The sequence below is a fragment of the Urocitellus parryii genome, chromosome 7 (genome assembly GCF_045843805.1).
Source record: "Urocitellus parryii isolate mUroPar1 chromosome 7, mUroPar1.hap1, whole genome shotgun sequence".
Lineage (NCBI taxonomy): Eukaryota > Metazoa > Chordata > Mammalia > Rodentia > Sciuridae > Urocitellus > Urocitellus parryii.
Window position 1 is genome coordinate 104,098,975 of NC_135537.1, and position 9,272 is coordinate 104,108,246.

Below are 9,272 nucleotides of genomic sequence, written 5' to 3' on the forward strand. Positions count from 1 at the left end.
GAGGGTGTGGGGCTCAGGTGAGCAGGTGGGGTTCCCTGCAAGCTTTGAAAATGTGTGTGGGTGTCCTGGTCCACATGCAAGAGCAATGGTTGACTGTGGCTCGTGGTCAAAAGGTTTGAGAAACACTGTACCCCATATTTCTTTCTGCTTGTTTCATTAACTAGCTTATTAGAACATACTTAGAAGTTAGTGCATATTAATGAAAATGTCATTATTATTAACCTTGCATGCCATCAAGAGCATGCAAGAGGATCCATAAGTCTTTCCGTACCACTGGGAATTCATTTCACTTCATTATTATAAGTATTATGGGAAGATCTTTCTGCATACTTTTTATGCTTTCAAAACTAGGTTCCAAAAACGTGAAATGTTTATATCAAAGGATATGATTGTAGCAGAGATGAAATTTAATAGGCTACATAAACTTGGAGATAAATGCAGTCTGTAAATCTCCTTGTAGCTGACCTTGACTGACCCCCACTTCCCTGTTTCTCTTCATTTACAGAAAACTTATTCTCTACACTTGAAGTTAAACTTGTCCCTCTGGCTTACAGTTCTGTTTGCTCAGTTTAGGCTGCCCTCCTCCCCTGGCTCTCCCACAGGGCCTAAGCCCAGGAGAAGCCCAGGGAGGCAGGATCTGGTGCCTGGTTATCTTCTGCCTTTGATAATCTCCCTTGGGTTGTCACTCCCCTCTTTGTTACTTATCACTTTGTCTCTGTTGTCCATCCCCTGTGCCCTTGAGCAATCCTGTCCACACTTTCTGCCTCCTCTTAGCCCAAACAGGAAGTGCCTCCTGGTCTGCTGGCAGACACACCCTCCTCCCTATCCCTGGAGCTCAGAAACCCTCAGCAACTCCCTTGAGCCAGCCAGGGCTGCAGGGTTCTGGGAGCCCACCTTGTCCACTTCTCCCAGCCAGTGCTTCTCGGGCCCCTGTTGTAGGCCTGGCTTCTCTGTCCTGCCTGCTATCTCCCGGGCTGCTCCTTGGGTACCAGACAGTGGTATCTTTTGCTCTGGGAACCTCCTACATTTATCTGGGTTTTTCCACTCTGCAGTTTGTGCCAGCCATGAAGCTTACATCTCCCTTCCAGAAAGAAACTTGTTATTTAGAGGCAAGAATGTCAGTAGCCAGCAGGGCCGCCCCCTCTCCTTTTACCCCGCCAGCTCTCCATTAGCCTTTGAGCGGAGGCTGCGCTCTTCCCACACACAAGGCCCAGCTAACAATCGAGCACTGTGGGGACACTCGGGCATGGCCCCTCTGCCAAGTCCAGGCCTCCTCTGAGAGGCGGTCTTGCTCCAGAGCTGGCCATGGTGGGCAGAGGCCTCCAGGCTGCCCTGCATTCGGAGGCTCTCCCTGTTGCCCTTCATAGGCACCAAATCTGCCTCATCCCCTCCCATGAACTTCCTCTCCTGAGGTCCTGTTGACACAAAGCGCTTCTCAAAAAAAAAAAAAAAGTGCCTTGGAGAATTGCTAAACATCATCACAACTTTGATAAAAATCTGGGAAATGTGTTTTACATATGGCACAAAGAATGAGTTTGATTTTGTGTAGTCTAATAAATTGGAATATAGGGAATTTAAGTGCCCAGGAAGCCCTCTAGGTTGCTATCTGGCCCCGTCTGCCTTCTGCAGCCCAGGTGAGCGCACCAACGATGGACCAGGATACCGTGGCCTGCTGTGAAACCCAAGGAATCTCAGGAGCTGGTTCTTTGGGGAAGACAGCTCAGCAGTTGTGGCAGAAACCCAAAGAAACAAAGCAGACAGCCTCAGGTTGACAGCACGGAGCAGCATTCCAGGGGTCCAGGCGGGCATTTGGGACCTGCACTCCCCCCCCCCAGCTCCTGATGGCCTGAGCGGCACCTAGCTGGTGACGAGCACCTGGGGCCGGGCTTCTCTGGGTTACTGTGTATGCGGTCCTAAATGGCACCTTTCTAGCATGCATATTCGACTCTGCAAGCCTAGGACCCTGAGACCACACTCCAGCAAGCCGCAGGTGACACCGTGGATGCTGTGGTCCACTGGTTGTACTGTGAGTCCCAAGGATGTGGTGTATGCTCATAGAGCTCCATGTTCAATGCCAGAGGCACAGACGCTGTTTTGATAATTTACTCCCCTTATCCCCAGACCTCATGACCTCTTTAGGGGAGGCTGGCAGAGTGACCCTGAGGAGAGTCACTGGGAAGCAAACCTAAGCACCTCACGGCCTCCGGCCACTTTGTTTCTGTGAAACCATTGTCTCTTCCAGCCCAAGCAAGCATTTCCTAGGGACAAGATGTGTGGCCCTGAAATGACTTCATCTGATAGATGCATGTGGCACTAGATGACCTGAGTCAACCAGGCTGTCATTCCCCTGCCAGTCTTCTTGGTTGTGGAGAAGAAAGTCCCTGCCAAATGCCAGTGGTCTTTGGACACTGGCCTCTGCCCCTGTGTTGGGAAGCCATTGGTGTCCCAGGGCTGTCTCAAAATGCCCTGAATAACCGAGGGAGCTTGGAGGGGACAGGAGAAGCCCTGGCTGGTCTGTTCAGGAGGCCCTGGGTTCCTGAGGATCTCAGCCTCTCTCTTGGGCGGGCAGCCGCTCTTTCGATACCTGGGGCAGTGCCAGGCTTGTATCCAAGGCTGGCCCCAGCCAACAGCTGGAGGCAAAGCGCTCTCTCTTCCAGGGGCTTCTCAAAGACAGAAATGATTTTCCCAAAAGCCTCCATAAAACATGTCCCTGGTGTTTCATCAGCACAGATCAGCCCACGAGGCTTTGCACACCAGTCTCCACCGCTAAGAGAGCCTCAAGCCCTCGGCCTATGTCCGGCAGGGGGAAGAAAGCTAAGTGGTTAGAGCCAGGCTTCCCTCCATCCCTGTTCAACAAGAGAGAGCCGGCCACTGGCTATGCACCTGAGGGCAAGCCACGCTGCCCGGCTGGACCTGAACAGATCAGGGGGCTGTTGTGTGAGTCTTTCCAGTTGCTTCCTTTTAGTGGTAAATGGTACTGAGTTCTTATTTATAGTGATAAGAAGAGTTTTTAAATGTCTTACATTTCAGTTTTTTAAATGCAAGTTAATTTAGGATGTCTGATATATGAATGTGGCAAAAAAAAAAAAAGAAAAAAAGAAACTTGTGGGAAAATGAGAGGTTTGGAAACTATCTCTAAGCTGCCTCTGCCCAGCCACTGGGTCCTTGGGCCTTCCAAATCAGGAAGGTGTGCTGTCTGGAGAAGCTCCGCTGCTCAGCCCCTGAATCTGGAGTCTGTTGGGTTCACAGCCCGGCTGGAGTAGAGCCACCTGAGGATCATGGGTGTTCCACCTTCTTCTGGCCACAAAGGGCTCCCTCTGTGTTTTTAAAAAGCCTCATGGGCTATTCCAATTTGCAGGACTTTGGAGAATCTTTTTGAAGCTGAAAGTTGAAGGGCAACATCAGTTTGACCTATGGTTAGACTGTCACCATCCAAGAGACTGTAACCCGTCCCATGTCTACCATCAACCCAGCCTAGAAGGCGGAGATATGCAGCCTGCTGAGTGTCCAGACACGCCTCTGCACTGACAAGCCCTTGGACCTGGAGAAGGATGCGGAAATCTCTGACAGCTCTGTCTAAATGCCTCTCACCCAGCCATGGAGGTAACTCAAATCACGTGTGAGGATGGCTTCCCACAAATATTGTTTTGTTTTACTTAACGGTCTTTTACAGAGTTGGAAGCTGATTTAGTAAGTGGTGTTTTGTTTAGAACAGCCTTTCACCTTTTTTCTCTTGAAGCAAAATGTTGTTAGAGTATTGTGTCATGGTATTTAGCTATTTCTGTTCGGATTTAAACCTGAAATTAGATTATTTCAAGATGACTGGTATAAGACATGAACTATATGAGAAAATATTCACCAATAGTAGTTAGGGCAAAAGTACTTCTGGATAACAATCAGTGAGTGATCATCAGTTCGTTTTATACAGACCATAACTGTGGAACTTTCATCCACTCGCTTAGAGAAAGTAATATTTTATGCTGGCAAGTAAGGACTGATTTGACAACCAGTGTGACTCTTGAGGGAAAACAGAATTATTAGATTTATTAAAAGTGTAGACTTTCTTTTTCAAGACCCGAATTTTTTTCATTTCTATTAATTTTGGGCTCAAGTATCAGGCAGATTCTTCACTGTGCTTCAAATGTTTTAATAGAGCTGCTTCTTATTTTTAAGACGGAGGTTATACTACTGCATTCATTTTAGGTTTAAATGTATACTTTAAACACATGCACACACACATTTAGAGAGCATATTTAACATTTGAATAAAGCTTTAAGTATAGTTAGGGTATTTTTAATACATGTTCATTCTTGGTCTCTATTGGGTAAAACTTGTTCAAAGTGTTCTCTGTGTATTGGTGCAGGTTGGCCAATTGTCACTTTTTGTCAATGATATAAGAGTTGAAAGTGAGCAGTTCAAAAAACTTAAAGTAGTTTAGCAGAGTCATTTTATGAGTATCAAATCTAAGAATACTAAAAGCTGAGAATTATGTGTCTGATTCTTATTTCAGTGTCCTAATAATTCATGTGTATTTTAAAAATATCTCCCCCAAAACCAAAGACTAGATAAACCTTTATCAGTGAACCACAGCAGAATGCAGTTCTAAGTTTCATGAAAATGGGCATAAAATATAAAAGACAGGAACTGGGGTTGTGTGTCAGTAGAACAGCACTCACTTAGCACATGCAAGGTACTGAGTAGGATCCTCAGAACCATATAAAAATTAATTGATTGATTGAGTGATTAATTAATTAAAGGTAGAAGAAGAACTCAAAGATGAAGAACACAAAGAAAAATAGGAAGAAGAAGAAGAAAGAAGAAGAAGGAGGAGGAGGAGGAGGAAGAGGAGGAGAAGGAGAAGGGAGGAAGAAGAAGAAGTAGTCATCAAGATGACTCAGGGAAAATGGGAACAGAGTGAGTTTAAATTGTGATTTCCAATTCCAAAAATGTTTCCTGAGAACTACAACTTTCTTTGTATTTGAGATCTCCTACTTCCATGACATGGTTAGTAGTGTTTTCTGGTTTACTCTTAATATGCACTAGTTATTGTTTTATGGGAAAACTAGTTGACATGCCCCACAAGACTGAAAATCAATGAAAATCTTTCATTAAGCATAAAGTTCCTTTCACATTTGCTACAATCATAGTAAATACACTTCTTTGTATAAAGGGACTGCCTTTGTTGGGCATTTAAAATATCCCCAAAGGCTAGATGACATACATGAAAATCCCATTGTTGTTTATAGAATAGTGGATTAATCAAATTCAATGCTGTAATCTTTAGAGTAAAATATAATGGAAATAATTTACTCATAGTATCATATTTAAACCATCTTTATTTCCAAAATACTATCGTAAGAAGTATAGTTTTATTTAGCTTCAATCGGAGCAAAAGTATAATCACTTACTTAAGTAAAAGCAATTACTTAAAAACTAAAAATGAGAGGTAAGTCAAATTACTTTTGAAGAGAGATGAAAAACATCAGGTTTCTTGTTGATGTTCAGTAGCAGGATCACTTGAAGGTGTAATGAAGCCTGAAGGGCACTCACTTCTACTTTCAGAATGCGGGGGTGGGGGGAGGAAATCTAGCTCTTGGGGGAAAGTCATGAGGAAAATACCTCCATTCATAGACATCTGGCATTGGAAAATATGGAGGGGGTGGTGGGCCCGGTGGAAAATAATCTCGAGGTGCCCCATACCTGTTTCCTGGAGGAGGTGGAGGGAAAAATGGTCCTCTTCTCATGAACTGACTCCTCAGGTCCACAGGAAACAATTCACCTCTGACTGGAGGGAAAGGTGCCAACAATGAGCCAGAGCCAGTTGCTTGGTTTTCAGCAGGGAGAGATGAATCAGGCAGATTGGAATCATCAAGATTGATTTTGGTCTCCTTTCTACTGGATTGACTTTCTGAAGACATAGGTTGATCCTCTTTATCCAAAGAAGGCAGATTAGAACCTCTGAGTTCTGCTGGTTGCGATGGTCTACCATAATTTGAATAACATCCACTTTGCCAAGGAGGACCCAATGGTGAGGGACCATTGGGGGAATGCTTTCTGCCCAATTCTACATTTGAAACACCAAGTGCACAGGGATCTTCCTCTACAAGTTCAAATTGAAGCTCCCTTGCAGTTAACTTTTGTCTATTGCGAGCATTTTGTTTCATGAAATAATGGAGGTTTCTTTCAGCAATCCAAGCTGCCATCTCACTCTCATGTGCTTTTTTCTCAGAGTAAATAATCTTCCCCTGACAGGACTGAATGGTTCTCTCCAGTTCTTCTTTAAGATATTTGGCTCGCTTTCTGTAGGTCTCCAGCTCTTCTCTTGTATGGCCCATCTCTTCTTTAACCTTGGAAAGTTTCTTCTCTTGCTCCACCCGGTAATTTTCCTCTACTCTGAGTTTCCCATGGAGTTTCATCATATTTTCTTGAGAGCATTCCATCATGACTTTAAATTTCTGCTGAAGGTTCTCATTCTCACCTTCAAGCCGTGTATTTTCTGACAGCAAGGTTGCCTGTTCAGTCTTCAGACTTCTAATCTGTTCTCTAAGGTCTTCCTTTGTTTTCTCTACTTCAGATAAGAAAGCACAAGTTTGATATCTTTGTCCTTCTAATGTTTCTAAGGAGGCCTTTAGCTTAGCACCATCAACCAGTTTCTTCAAAGCTCCTTTGGGCTCATCATCCAAGTGAGCACCAATTCCTGATTCACTCGTCATTCCCCATTCCAAGTTCCCAATGTCTGTTTGGGCTCCCTTGGTTGGAGAAGACCTATCTTTCATCTTCAGCAAGCCTTCAGTCAGAGACTCCATGTGATTTTCTTTATCAGTTTGAACTTGTTTTGCATGGAATTGAGAGTCTTCCAATGTGGTGCTCTCTTTACTTTGGAGACGTCCTTGTTCCCTCCATGCTTCAGCGTCTCCTTGTAAGATCGGTTTCTGACTTTGCTGAAGCTGGGAACATTCATCCAAGGCTTCCTTCATTGCCTGCTGAAGTCCTTCCTCACTCATTTGAAGCAGTCTCAAGTTTGTTTTAGTTTCAGCTATTTGTGATCTGATTGATTCTGATTCACCTTCAAGGGACTTTATCCTTCTAGATATATCTGCCATGATTTCATCCTGTTTACAATGTTTGGCCTTTTGTTCTTCTAGCTCTTTTTCTAGAAAGAGTCTTTCATCCCCATGGCTAGGTTTGGACCTATGCAGCTTTTCATAGGTTGCCTCCAAATTTGGGACGTCTCTTGGACCCTTCTCAGAACTGCTGCCCTTTAAAGTTGACTCTAAGCCTTCAAGCTCTTTTTGAAAAAGGCTAACTTTTTCAAGTAGTTCACATTTTTCTTCAATTCTTCTAGAAAGTTTTAAATCCAGCTGTATTTCTCTTTCCACATAAAGCCTGCTTCTAACACACTGAAAACTTCTCCACAAAAACAAGAGAAGAGCAAAACATCCAATAGCTCTACACATCACCAACTCCCAAGGAACACCATAAGGATTAGGGCCTGGCTTCATGTCTTCAGACAATGTTTCCAAAACCCTGCCTACTTCTTTCAGGACCACCTGATAATATGGCTGTAGGGCAGTCCTTGGTGCCTCCATCAAGCTAAGTTGGCTTTGGCTCTTGCCACCACAACCACAGCCTGCCCAGGCAGGCCAACGTAGGCTGTGAACACTCAGGTGTTTGGTGAGGAACTCAAACCTGCACCAGGCAACGGAACAGACCACTGAGAACCCCTGCAAGGGGGGGTTTGTGATGGTGGGGAGCCAGGGTGAAGGACTCCCAGGAGCCTTGTGGTGCTCAAGTGCCCATCAGGGGAGTCTTGGCCCCTTCCTTCCCTAACCAGTGCATCCTGAAGTGCCACAGGTTCAGGTCCCTTCCACTCCAGCCAGACAGGAGTCCTCTCTATGCCTCCCACCCCTGAGTTTGGTTTAGGCCAGGCCAAGGTAGAGATTCTTATGTTTCTATACAGTCATAATACCACTCAGTTTGATGTCATGCAAATTCTAAAGCTTTCTAAACTGTCTCAACAGATTTTATGTCATATATTTATATTTGTACTGCTTGCCCTTTTGCTTTAATGACCCATTGCTTTCCCTGCTTTTATTCTCTACCTTTTTTCTTCCTTCCTTCCTTCCTCCCTCCCTTTCTCATTTTTTCCTTTTTTTCTTCCTTCTTTACTTCCTCCCTTCCTCCCTCCCTTTCTTCTTTTTTCTCCCTAACCTCCCTTTTCTTTTCTTGCAGTATTGGGCTTTAAACTCCAAGGCCTTCTGCATGCTAGGCCAGCCCACTACCACTCAACTATATCCCCAGACTTGCTGACTCTTTCTAGGAAGGTCATTTGAATTATTTCTAAAGGAGAAAACTCTCATTATACACTACTTTCTTTTTCTTTCTTTCTTCCTTTCTTTCTTTCTTTCTTTCTTTTTAAAGCTGGGTTAATGACTTATTTTTCTTTTTTTAAGTTTATCCATAGCATTGTTTTTATTAAATTTTATTTTTTATAGAGCAGGCAACCATAAAAATTAAACAACTACTTAAATAAGAACTGTTATTTTTGATCATTGTACTGTCTTTTTTTTTACTTTATTTTTATTTTTTTTTTAGTCACACATGACAGCAGAATGTATTTTTACATATAATACATACATGGATTGTACATACATCAATCATATTGTCTATTCTATTCTGCTGCCCTTCCTATCCTCCTTACTCCTCCCCTCCTCTCCCATCCTTTCTGTCTATCCAATCTAATGTGACACACTTTTTTTCTTTTTCTCATTAGAACATCATATATGTATTCTGTATAACAATGTGCTTCTCCTTCCATCTTCTGTGCAACTTTCCTTCTCCCTCTTTTTACCTCCCACCTTTCTTCCATATTTAGTGGTAGTCTTCTTCTCATGCTCTTCCTCCCTATCCCATTTTGAGTCACCCCCATTATATCAGAGAAGACATTTGGCATTTGTTTTTCAGGGATTGGCTCACTTCACTTAGCATAGTCTGCTCTAATGCCATCCATTTGCCTACAAATGCCGTGATCTTGTTAATTTTTAGTACTGAGTAATATTCCATTGTGTATAAATGCCATATTTTTTTTAATCCATTCGTCTATTGTAGGGCATCTAGGTTGGTTCCACATTCTAGCTATTGTGAATTGTGCTGCTATAAACATTGATGTGGCTGTGTCCTGTAGTATGCTCTTTTTAGGTATTTTGGCTCTAGCCCAAGAAGGGGAATAGCTGGGTCAAATGGTGGTTCCATTCCCAACTTTCTAAGGAATC

General features: G+C 43.6%; 1 pseudogene; it reads right to left on the reverse strand.

Moving 5' to 3' along the window:
• Positions 1-5,482: 5,482 nt before the first annotated feature.
• Positions 5,483-7,502, reverse strand: LOC144256091 (melanoma inhibitory activity protein 2 pseudogene; annotated as a pseudogene).
• Positions 7,503-9,272: the final 1,770 nt, after the last annotated feature.